Genomic DNA, 12,219 nt, shown 5'->3' with positions numbered 1-12,219 from the left:
TCTATTGATAGATACTTGGGCCTTATTTGCAGAAGTTTAAATTCTAAGATAGTATAAGAGTATCATACAGAAAAATTTATGTGAACTTCAAAAATGCCTGTGTGTATGTAAAAAGTTCCCTTTTAATTTATTGGAGAGTTGGGGAACTGAGATGAGTTAACGTGGTTGCAGGCCCAGGTAGATGAGGCTGGAGAGGAAAACAGAGGCCAGATCACTCAAAGGGGTGAAAGCCATGTGAAGAGATTTGAGTGTTTATCGTGGGCAATGGAGAACCAGTAGTTGAGTTTTAAATGGGGGAGAAGCAGGAGCTGTATTTTAGAAAGCTCACACTGGCTACTAAAGAGAGTAGAGGAGTAATGAAAACTGTACATTTAATCTGAGCAACCCTAAGCGGTAGTTGCCATCATCCAATTTTACAGACATTGAGAGCTGGTCTGTGACTCTGGAGACAGATAAGCATTCAGTCCCAGTCTCAGCCTCCACAGCCCTCCCTCCTGACCTTGCCCTCTGCCGTCTCCAGAGCATGGAGTGGAGCACGACAATGACAGGGAGGCTGGAATCCAAGTCTAATCTTTAATGTCAGTCAGATCACCTTTGCATATCTCTGCGGAGAAATTTTATATCCCCCAAACTCAGCACCTCTCTGCTGTTGCCTGGAACTCTCTCCAGGCCAAAGCCTCCAGGTGTTTTCCCTTCGTTACCGAGCGTCAATTCCTTGCATGAGCTGCCAGGCCGGCTTGGGCGCCTCTCCAGTGTGCTCCTTAACCCTCCCAGGGCTGACCACCCTCGAGCACCCTTCGGTTCTGTTTCATTAAATCTGAATTTTGCATCACCTTCCTTGGGAAAGTGCTCCTCCTATAAGGAAGACCGCCACCACCTGGGTTCTGTGACTGGCTGACAGGAGATGATTATAGATGTCGATATTTGTACACGTTAGCATTGTGACTGGGTTAGGAGCGATATTATAAAGTTTTGTCTTTTGCTATGTTTCTTTTCTCCTTGATTTTAGAGAACACTGAAGAATACATTTCTAAACACAGTTTTATGAAGTGCTCTCAGTCTTCTATTATTAACATCAGTAATAGCTGAACAAGCTGAAAACCCTGCTTGCAGAAACATTGTGAATTGCCAATTCATTGTTACAAAGTCAACAAATTAGATTAGATGTCAAGGGATGATGGTCGATTGCCACCCCACATTATAGCACTAGATTTGGTATAGATTTCTGTTATTCAGCTCTTAGCTGTGGACCATGAAGTCAAATTTTGGAAAAGCAAAAAAAAAAAAAAAAAATCAACAAATTATACTATTTTAAAAAGCTGGTTCAAAGGCATATATAAAGGTATAACAAAATATCATGCAATAAATACCCACCATCCAGTTTAAGAAAAATATCATGATCATTACTTTTGAATCCTTGTATTGATTTTCCCTAATCCCATCTCCTTTATTCCCTCACAAAGGTAACCACTATCCTAATTTTAATTTAACATTCCTTTGTTTTTCTAGATAGTTTCATTGCATAGGTTTGAAATTCTGCCAAATATATTGTTATATTTTGCATATCTCTAAAGTTTATGTAAATTGAATTATACTGCATGTGTTTTTCTGTAGCCTGCTTTTTAATTCAACAATATTCCTGAGTCTCTTGAATTTATATTTTATTCATTTATTTTCACTGCCGCAAAGTATCCCATCATATGAATATGCCTCACTTTATTTATCCACTGTAGTGTTGATGGACACTTGGATTTATGTTTTGCTGTTAAATGCTAAGGACATTCTTGTACATGTCTCTAAGTACACAGGTGCAATAGCTTCTCTAGCATCTATACCTAGAAAAATGACATGTTGGTCATAGGCAATAAGTATCTTTACCTTTATAGGAAATAGAGAATTCTTGTCCAATTATTGTTTTTTTCTCATGAAAAATAGCACTGTAGTAAGCACAATTAATATCTCAAGAATACTTCTTAGTACTACAATATGGCGAGCTTGAATGTATCATACCCTCTGTCTACAAGCAGATCTTATCACCTCTCTTCCTGACTGGTGATACAGCCATTTTACCTTTCTCCACACTTAACAGTCCATTCCAATAAGGCTGGCAGCTCGGATGATCCACAAAAAGAGCAATGTGGACATTAAGCAAAAATGCAACAATTATTTCTGTGGGATTAAGTATAAAAATTTCATGCCTTGATCCAGTAGTTAGAAGCAATGATGTCTAAAGACAGTAAACTGTGGTAGGTTAAGCAGTGACTATTTCATTAAATCACACTCTACGATAAGATAAATGTGTGTTTAGACCACTATTATTTCTTGGCTTTCCACCTAAGTGCTTTCAATCTGCCACATAGCTAATACTGCATTCAAATCTTAAGATGCATTATACCTGATTTTCACATGTTGTCTTTACATGGTACTAAAATTTAAAAGTTATTTTGTTTCTCTTCTTATGCTAAGGAAAAAAAATGGAAAGGAGTTAATCAATATAAATGAAGATGAGACAAAGAGAGAGAAGTAGAGAGAGAGCTAAATCTACCTAAATATGGGCATTTAGTAGATATGTCCTACAACAGTGTGTACATGTTGTGATATGTGTGGTGTGTGTGTGCTATGTATCACACCAAGAAAAGCAAAATTATTTACCTGCTTAGGCTACCTCTCTTTGCAAGTATATTTTGCCTCAGTAACGAACGTCAGCTGTTTGTGTTGATAATGAATGAAACAGACTTCAGACTCAGCCACAGTGCTCCTCTAAGAGGCTAAAGGGCTGAAACCTTCTCCCCACAAAGACTGGTGTAAGATGATGTAGATCACAAAATAAAGATGATCACTTTCAGATATTTTTTATTAACGTGTTATTTCTCTCAAGATACAAAAAACTATGACAAAATGCAATTGATTCATTCTTTCACTAACAGTAATTCTAAAGTCATCCTAGCGACAGAGGGTATCTTTTGGAGCTCTGTTGTCTTCCTGCGAAAGTCTGACTATTCTCTTCTAGGGTCTGGTACATGGATTCATATTTTTCCCCAGTAATCATAACTGAGTCATTATTTATCAGCAATAGAATATGAGTGAGCAGGATTTTTTAAATGCAAGATTAATGATTAATTGTTATCTCCCCTGGGAAAAGTGCTTGCTTTTTTGTTCTCCGCACTCACTCTATTTCCTGAATAGTTTGAGGTTGGTTAACAAGCATGATAATTTGCAGAGGTAGCGTGGGGAATTGTTTTAAAGCATTTCTTGTTTTTCCTACAGATTTTCTCAACATAGAGCTACATAACGCCATAAAAACAATTACCCCGAGCTCTGGTACCTACGCTAAATTTCTCCATGGCTCAATAACTAATTCTGGAAACCTGAATTTTAACTAAGCAGGGAAGAGGACTTCAATTCATCAGACAGTGTAATAGTCTGGGACAGAACACCCAAAAGTGGATTGGTCTTATTCAGAGGGTTCATCAATTTTCAGTTAACAGAAATATTAGAGATTTCTTTGATTTACAGGAGAGAAAACACTCAGAGGGCCAAAGTGACTTGCCTACAGCCACACAGCTTCCTTGACGAAGGGCACAAAACAGACTCTGGACCTCTGATTACTATTTCAATTCTTTTCCTGAGTGACCTCTTTGTGGGAGGGAACCCTGCCCCCTGCTGGGGGTTGCTTGGGCAATAGAGTGACCACCCCTTCCTCCCTCCCTCCATGCAGGCTCAGGGACTTACTGTTGGCAGACCTACCTTTTTGTCCTGTCTGCTCCATATACCAGCTGAGTAGTCTTGGGCATACTGCCTACATACATACTGCAACATGTAAAATTCTGTGTAAATATTCTGTAAACATCTGGAGCCCTGAATAAATATCAGATGAAGCTATTAGTGTGATTGCGGACTAGTCTTTAGCTCCAGGGAGACGCTAAAGGCAGATCCTTTTCTCTACCTGAGGGGGGCCTTTACGCAGAGCTGCAGGCCAGCAGAATTTGGATCATGGACAGGCCAACTTCAATGTCGCCTTCCTCCAGAGACACAGTAGGGAAGGAAGAGAAAAGTCTCTACCCAAAGAGGAGAGTTAAGGGTGATTGTTGACAGTAAAGGGCTATTGGCAATAATCCGACAACCTGCAGGTCTTCAAGAAAGTGAGGTCTAGTCTTTTCTGGTCAGCAGAGGAGCACTAGCAGATGTCAGCAGGTGGTGGAGGCTGGATGCATGTCCTGTGGCCTTGGGCTGCTTTGGAGAGATGGTCACCAGATCCTCCCTTATAGGGGCAAATAATATGCAGACCTGGCTCTTCACAAGAGCGGTCAGGCATCCAGGGGGCAGGTCACTGAGTACGTCTGGGGTGATCAACTTTCAGGGGCTCACTGGCCTGCCCAGGCCCAGGCAACCCCCCAGTCCCTAAAACACACAGCTAATAGCCACTCACACTGGTACTGTATTTTGCCATGTATAATGTGCACCCACATTTTGGGCCCAAACTTTCAGGAAAAAAAAATCTTTCATTTTAATTTTTTTAATTCAATTTTTTTGTTTATGTATATTTAGATACTTGTTTTATTATCAAAGAATTTTAGCATTTACTTTTGAAAATATTATGGTATAAGAAATTTTATGTAATATATCATTATAAAACACAAGAACAGATACAAGGTATTTCAGGTACTAACCATGGATAACATGCATCCTTATTTTTCCTTCAAAAATTTGGGTAAAAAAGTGCACACTATACATGGCAAAAGGTATATATTTCAAACACAACTCTGGTGCCTACATCCAAACTACTGTATTAGTCATGAAATAGATAAACTCCAAAACCTCTGTGACTTAATGCAATAGAAATTTAGTTTTTGCTCATGGAGAACCCTGATGGATGTTCCTGAGCAGTGGCAGTGGGTAGGGTGTTCCCTTCTCCGTGAACGAACTTGTTCAGCAGCAGCTATGACGGACTCACCCAGAGCACCATTTGGTGGATTCCTCAGATCTCTCACTGCAGGTGCTGACCCCAACACATCCTCTCGTGTATACTTGGTAGTTTCTCCTCCAATTTCAGCTAACACACAAAGCCTGTCAGTTTGGGGATTCATGATGCCAGTAGCTATTCTCTGTTAATAAGAGGTAATTGAGTCTATCAAGCTTTGCGTTAAAGTGCAAAGTAGATTTCCAGTTTCTGTGAATTTTCTGCCTTAAAATAACTTTCAGGAATTCCTCTAAAACTCTGCCCAAAAATATTCAACAAGGGAATGATCTTTATTTTCAAATTTCGGTTTTGAAACGGTTGGTCTTTCTTTTGATAAAAGCTACAAAAGGATGTTTTTAATGTGATATAAAGCTCATGCCAGGTGCTGTCAGGCACTAACTGCGAGGGCTATGGGGCAAGTCATCATAGCTGTCCACCTGCTGGGCGTTCTCTTTGTGACTGTGTTAAATGTTTAATGGAGTTCCCTCCTTGCGGTGAACAGAGCGACTCAGAGGGCGAGCCGCGGTGATTACTTGCCTTCTGTCTGCCTGTTCAAGTTGACTCTTAGGAGTGGTGCCTGCTGGGCTTGATGGTAAGTATGGTTTTATGGCCAAATCCCTTAGTTTATGGGTTGAAAATTATGACAGGATGATTATATAAGATAGTCACAGAGCCAGAACTAAATTTCTGAGCTTTAAATTTTGCAACCTTATGAAGATCAGGATAGGTTTATTCTGGTACAAGACTCTATGATCCTTGAAAAGAATAAAAGATGGAAATGGCCTACTAAATAAAACTGATTATATTTATTTATAGTGGCTTAAGAAACACTCACGGTCATGGGTGATTAATTATGTTTGCAGATTTTGGAGTTTTGTCAGGCATTTGTTCCTTGGGAAGGGGGTATCCATGCTTTTAAATTTTAAGTCGCATCATATCACAACTCCGCTCACAAACTCTTCAATGTCTCCTTATTTCTCTAGAGTAAAAACCAAATTTACAATTCTTTCAAAGGCTTACAATGCCCAATGCCATCTGGCCTCTGGTTACCCCCCCCAGCCCTCCCTCATACTTCTCCAGCCACTCTGGTCTCCTTGTAATTCCTAGACATGCCGCTCACACACCCACCTCAGGGCCTTTGCACTGGCTACTCCCTCAGCTAAAATGCTATTTCCCCAGTTGCTGCATGACTCACATCCTCTCCTCCTTAAAGTCATCATTCAGGTGTTACTTGTTAGTAAGGCCTGGCACCCTTGGTATTCTTAGTCACTTTTATTCAGCTTTATTTTTACCCTAATTCAAACATCTTCTAACATATAATTTATGTATGTATTTTTTGGTACTATTTACCATCTGTCTACTCTCACTAGGATGTAAACTCAATAAAGGTGAGGATTTTGTCAGTTCTGTTCACTGATACATCCTCAATAACTAGAACAATGTTTAGTATACAGTAGACATTATTGTTGAATATTGTTCAGTGTTATTATTTATAAATATATTAACTGTTGTTAAATACAGTAAAAATTGATGTATGACCATATTATATATTTGTAGTAAGAGATCAGGAAGAACTTATACCAAACTGTCAATTGTTGTCATCTCTAGAGATGGCAAGATTAGAATTTTTAATGTTCTTTACTTAAAAAATTCACATTGTTTATGTTATTTTTGTTACCAGGCAAAATTATAAAAATATCTTAAATTTTTAGACACTTTGTATTTTATATTTTACCAGGCTTTTGTGAGCCCTCTAAAAACTATAAATTATTACTCAAAACCAGAACTGAAATAATGTAAAATCTAAGTAAATTAACTTGCCTTGCTCTATCTGTGGAGGATTCAGGTATAATACTTTCTATTGTCTTTGCCAGCGTGGAGTGTTGCTTGGATTTTATTCTAAGTTCCTTGCCTGACATGTCCCAACAGCACACACATAAAGTACATTTGCAGATGACCTGCCATTGCATCAAGTGGCTCCTCGGAGAGCATATTCTATTTATAAATAGCTTCACCATGAAACAATTTTTCTGGCCTTGCCTTAGTTGGCATTGTGTTTAAGAATTGAGCTCCCAATAGTCCATCATCTGTGAAGCTTTCTGCCCTTCTTTTCATACTAGATTCAAAAGAACACCTTAAAACAAATACACTAATGCACAGCAAGCTATTATTTAGCCAACATAAAGTACAATATTTTATTGCTTAATTTACTATTTCCTTCCATTAGTATAGTGATGGAGAGAATTTCAGAGCCATTACATGAAAGGTTTGTTTTCTGGCTGTAACAGGAATGAACAATTGGACCCAACATTTACATAAGAAAGGTTCAGCAAGGGGAATGGCAGAAAATAAGTACAATTAAAAAATAGGGTAGGCTTTATGCATGGATGTCTTGGTGGTCTATGTATTTGTTTCAAATTCAGGAGACTGGGAAACCCATCAGCACCCAGTTGTCCTCTCCCATGAGTGGCCAGTGCTCAGACTTACACAGTTAAAACTGTATCATGATCCTAAGTCTGTTGTTCTTTAATCCCACGTAGTTCTTCCATATGAAGTTCTTTCTATGACCTTTTTGAAAAAAATTAAAGCCTGTTATAGACAACTCAGTAGTTCTTACCTTTGTCACGAGCACTTAAGGATAATGGGACTCCAGGCTCTGAAATCCTTTGACGTAGAGTATTAAAGCCTATTTCACCTGTCAGATCTTAATAGCAAAACACTCCTGCAGTCTGGGCTGCTGAGCGCTAGCCTGGCAGGACCGTTCCTTGTCTACTTTAAGTAATGCCTTCTGGTCTATCACTTGTGTTTCTGTTGCAAAGGAGAATGTGCAAAATCGATACCATTAGGAGTCAGAGCTCTGTGGATCTGCAGAAATGCATTTGCTCCCAATAATCTCCCAGTTTCTGATACTTAGGGTAGGCCAGTTTGAGGTTCTTTCCAGAAAGTAGGGTTTGATAGAGAAGATTGGAGAGTGGATGTAAGATTCCCAGATGACCAGGAGGGTGTGGAAGCTTAAAAAGATTACTAAGATGTGAATAAGATATAGAACAGGGAAGCTGTGAGTAGTGAAGAGAAAGAGGAATCCCATGGTTCTAAGAGTCAAACTGACTTGGCTGCATAGGCTCAGTTCTGAGCCCAAAGGTCAGTTATTTTGTTCTAGGAATGCTTTTGTCAGGAATTTAAGGAATCATTTGTAGTCAGCATACTAGGAGTTGTTAGGACTGAGCCCATGTACAGGTAAGTAGACCAAAAGAAACTGTCTCCCTGCCCTGGTCAGGTAGCTGTGTTGGTTAGAGGGTCATCCCAATACACCAAGATTGTGGGTTTGATGTGTTCGATCCCCGGTCAGGGCACTTATAAGAATCAACCAATGAATATGTTAATAAGTAGAACAACAAATTTTCTCTCTCTTCCTTCCTTTTTAATCTCTAAAATCAATCAATAATAATAAAAAAGAAACTTCCTCCCTGTTTCAAATGAAATCAAATGACTGACTGGAAACCTCTCTCAGCTTGTCCTAGTACTGTAATTTCTCTCCAGTAGATTGGCATTTGGGGAATAATGTTTTGTTTGAGGTTATTGTTAAAGTTGTACATATCTTTCTAGGGAGAGGAAACACATTGACAAGTATGTTTTGATAGCTCCTAGAGATAAACCATCTTTAATTAGATCTGTTAACTGGAAAGACCCATTGAGGACAGAGAGTGCTAAAATTTTTAAGACACATCTTTAAATGGAAAGAACTAAGCACTCCCAGATAACATATTTATTTTAACTGTAACTTCCTAGAAAGGCTGCTTAGTTTCACAAGGCCTAACGTTCAGGATTTTAATGATGTGAATTTTAGGCTGAGGATGATTGAGCAGGGACCCTGTGGAACAATGGGGCAGATATTTGGGGGCAAGTGTCCCTTTCAATATTAGTAGGATTTATATTTGCAGAACACCTTACAGATTTTGAAACCCTCACACACACACACATATTCTTATAAAACAACTTGGAAAATAAGAAAAACACAAAGAAGCAAAGATAGTGCCAAAAACCTGGAAATAACCAATGTTAGCATTTTGCTGTGCAGGAGAGAAATACTGATGACAAAATTGAGGCATGAAGAGTTTGGTGACTTGTTGAGGTCAAAAGGCTAATAGACATTTCTGAGCTCCACTGACCAATATGATCTGGAAACTTGGGGTTATCTGATGAACAGAGTTGATTCCTTCCTTCATACTGTCTTATTCGTCTTATCCCTGTTTGGGATTCCTTCTTTAGAGGTCTTGTTTCTCTATGATGAGCTTCATTTCTCTTATCCTTCAACCCCGTGCTCCTGGGCCTTGCCATATAAACTAACCTGGATTAGTTTAACTTTCCAGAAACAGCAGCCATTGCCATAAACAGACAACTAGGGGATTGCCTTAATAATTATACTCTGCCGTCCTTTCTTCTTTCCCTCTCCTATCTTGTTGGGCTCATCGAGCGTGCTCATGTCAGCATCCCCTCATCCCCACTCTCAAAGCGAGTGAGCACAGTCTTCACTTCCAGCCTCCTGCCGCAGTCAGGACGATTTAAAGACACTGGGCATTCCCTGTTGCCGGCCCTCTCCTGCGCTCGGCCCACACAGGACTAGCTCTGGGCTGAAGCAGCTCTGCTCTCTCAGCGTGGCCTTTCTCTCCTCCAGAACTCATCACTTAACTTGTGTTCCTGATCCCTAGTCTTCCTCCCTGGACTACCTTTGCCTTCAGTTATCCCTCTGGGTTACTAAATACAACAGCCCATTTCTCAGTGCTTCTCCTATTTGACTACTCTGCATCACTTGACACTGTGGTTCCCCCTAAGTTCTACTATTTAGAAAATAATTTTTCATTGTGTACAAGTAATTCATTATCTAACATTTAGAAAATAGAAACAGTAATTTTAAAATTCCCATAGGTAGGATTCTTTTACAAGGTATACATATATATCAAATCATCATGTTGTACCCTTTAAATATGTTCCAATTTTATCAATTATTTTTCAATAAAGCTTCAGGGAAAGTAACGCTAGTTGCCAGAAATGAGCAGGGATAGAGGGGTGAACAGGTGGGGTACAGAGGATTTTTAAGACAGTGAAACTACTCTGTATAACACTGTGATGTTGAACACATTTTATTATACCACTGTCAAAACCCATAGGATGTATAACATTAAGAGTGAACCCTAATGTAAACTATGGACTGTAGGTAATAATGATGCGTCAGTGCAGGTTTATCAGCTGTAACAAATGTACCACTCTGGTGAGCGATGTCGGCAGCGAGGGATGCTGATGTGCCTGCATGGGGGTGGGCGATGTATGGGAGATCTCTGCAGTTGTTCTCACTTTACTGTGAACTTAAAATTGTTCTAAAAAATAAAGTCCATTTAAAAAGTAAAGAAACAAAACTCCCATAGGCAAATAATTCAAAAGAAACTATTGTGGTTATAATTTCTCCAGGATTTTCCACAATACATAATCTGTTTATATACCCACAGACACCCACACTACCACTTTTTAAAATTTTCAGTGTTAACAAATATTCCTCCATAGCACGATTTTAATTAGTTACATAATATTCTATTATATGGATGTGCTATTGTTTACTTAGCTAACTCCCTTTAGTTGAACATTCAGGTTATTTCTAACATATCATTATCATAAATAATGCTATGGTTCACACCTTTATATGTAAACTTTTGTGCATAGCTACAATATTGCCATAGGATAAATTCCTAGACATGACATTGAGTCAAAAAATATACTTTTTAGACTCTGTGTACATGTCAATAAATTTATTTCCAGAAAGGTTGCAGTAATGTGTTCACACATTAGAAAGACAATAAAGCCTTGAGGTGAGGGGTATGAGCTTTGGTGTTCTTTTCCATTCCTGTCACCAACCCCACCTTATTCTTCCTGCCCTAAATATTGCATCCCCTTGGGTTCATTTTTTTTATTCTTTGTGTGTGTGTGTTTCTCTCTCTTGGACATTCTCTCCCCTTGGTGATTTTACCCACCCAATGAACACCAGAGGCTGATGGTGCCAGGGTCAGTTTTGCTAGCTCTCCTTTCTTATCAGCTGTCATCCCAATTGTAATGTGTGCCCGTTTGAACTTGCTATTTCTTTCTCTCAAACCTCCTGTGTTCTCCACCTCAAGGAAATCTACTACCCTTACTCAAATCAGAAGCCAAGTCCTAATGTTATCCTTTGTGGCAATGGGAGAACACAAACTCCCACCTTCCCAAAATAGAAGTTCTTTTGGGAAACTGCAATGATTTGGAGTTAAAAAATTCTCTTTCATTTCACTGATGGACAGCCTAAGTTTTGTTTTTCTCACAACCAGCCTCTCAAACTGTCTCCATCCTTGTTTCTCTCACTCATTACATGTTTTCTTTCTCTTTGGTCTGTGGCCTCTTTCCTCAGCTGCTTCAGATTTTCTAGGTGAGGTTAGACAGAGCTGACAGTTGTCCCAGAGGTGGCAGAAGCAGTTGTGCCTACTGCCTGGTGCTGGTTCAGGACCACTGAGGACTGTATATGATCTTCAGCAAAACAAAACAGACCCAGCCATTCTAGTGCTGCTCTGGCTTGCCCAAGGCTATAGACATACCTTCCAGACCTCTCTAAAATTGACCTCCTTCTCTTCTTGCTCACTAACATTGCTGTAATGTAGACATTACCCTTAGGGAGAAGAAGAAAACCATTTTGTTCTTGTGGAAGATAAAGTTAATGGATGTTTGTTATTGTTGGGCTTTCTTTGAGTCAGTCTCTCTACTTTCAAGGTAGTTAATTTCTCTAAGTCTTTTATGATTAGAAAGGATGTTAACAGGACCTACCTTATAGGGCTGTTTTAAAAAGTGTGGGAGATACTGCAAGTGAAATCCCTGAACTGGGTACCAGACAGGGAGTGAACATCCAGCAAATGTTAGCTTATCATCTTCACTGTCATCCTTGTCTTTGAAAACCCACTTTTAAGGGTATTAAGCTTATCCTAATTTCTCTAACCACAGTCAGTGGCTGGCTTTTCTATAATGTTTTAAACATTCTTTACCTGAACACTTATTTTATCTTAACTATTTGTACTTCTACTAGACTGTGAGCTCATCAAGGGTAGTAACTGTCTAAATTCATTTTTAAGTCTTTGACACCCAGCAATGTGTCTGGTGCATAGGAGGGGGTAAATAAACAAATGTTGGAAGAGTACACTGGATCAATGATTTATGCTCATATTTTTGGTTTTGGTTCATTGGGATCT

The 12,219-nt window shown here is 39.1% G+C and overlaps 1 protein-coding gene across 2 annotated transcripts in view; it reads left to right on the top strand.

Moving 5' to 3' along the window:
• The window catches only part of PDE11A (phosphodiesterase 11A), a 330,569-nt gene that overhangs the window by 142,953 nt on the left and 175,397 nt on the right, over positions 1-12,219 (top strand). The window lies entirely within an intron of this gene.

This window comes from Pteronotus mesoamericanus, unplaced genomic scaffold, assembly GCF_021234165.1.
Source record: "Pteronotus mesoamericanus isolate MK-2021 breed Mesoamerican mustached bat unplaced genomic scaffold, CSHL_Meso_final scaffold_651, whole genome shotgun sequence".
In the NCBI taxonomy this organism is placed as follows: Eukaryota; Metazoa; Chordata; class Mammalia; order Chiroptera; family Mormoopidae; genus Pteronotus; species Pteronotus mesoamericanus.
Note: the sequence above shows the minus strand (reverse complement) of the source record. Positions and strands in the feature narration are given on the sequence as shown.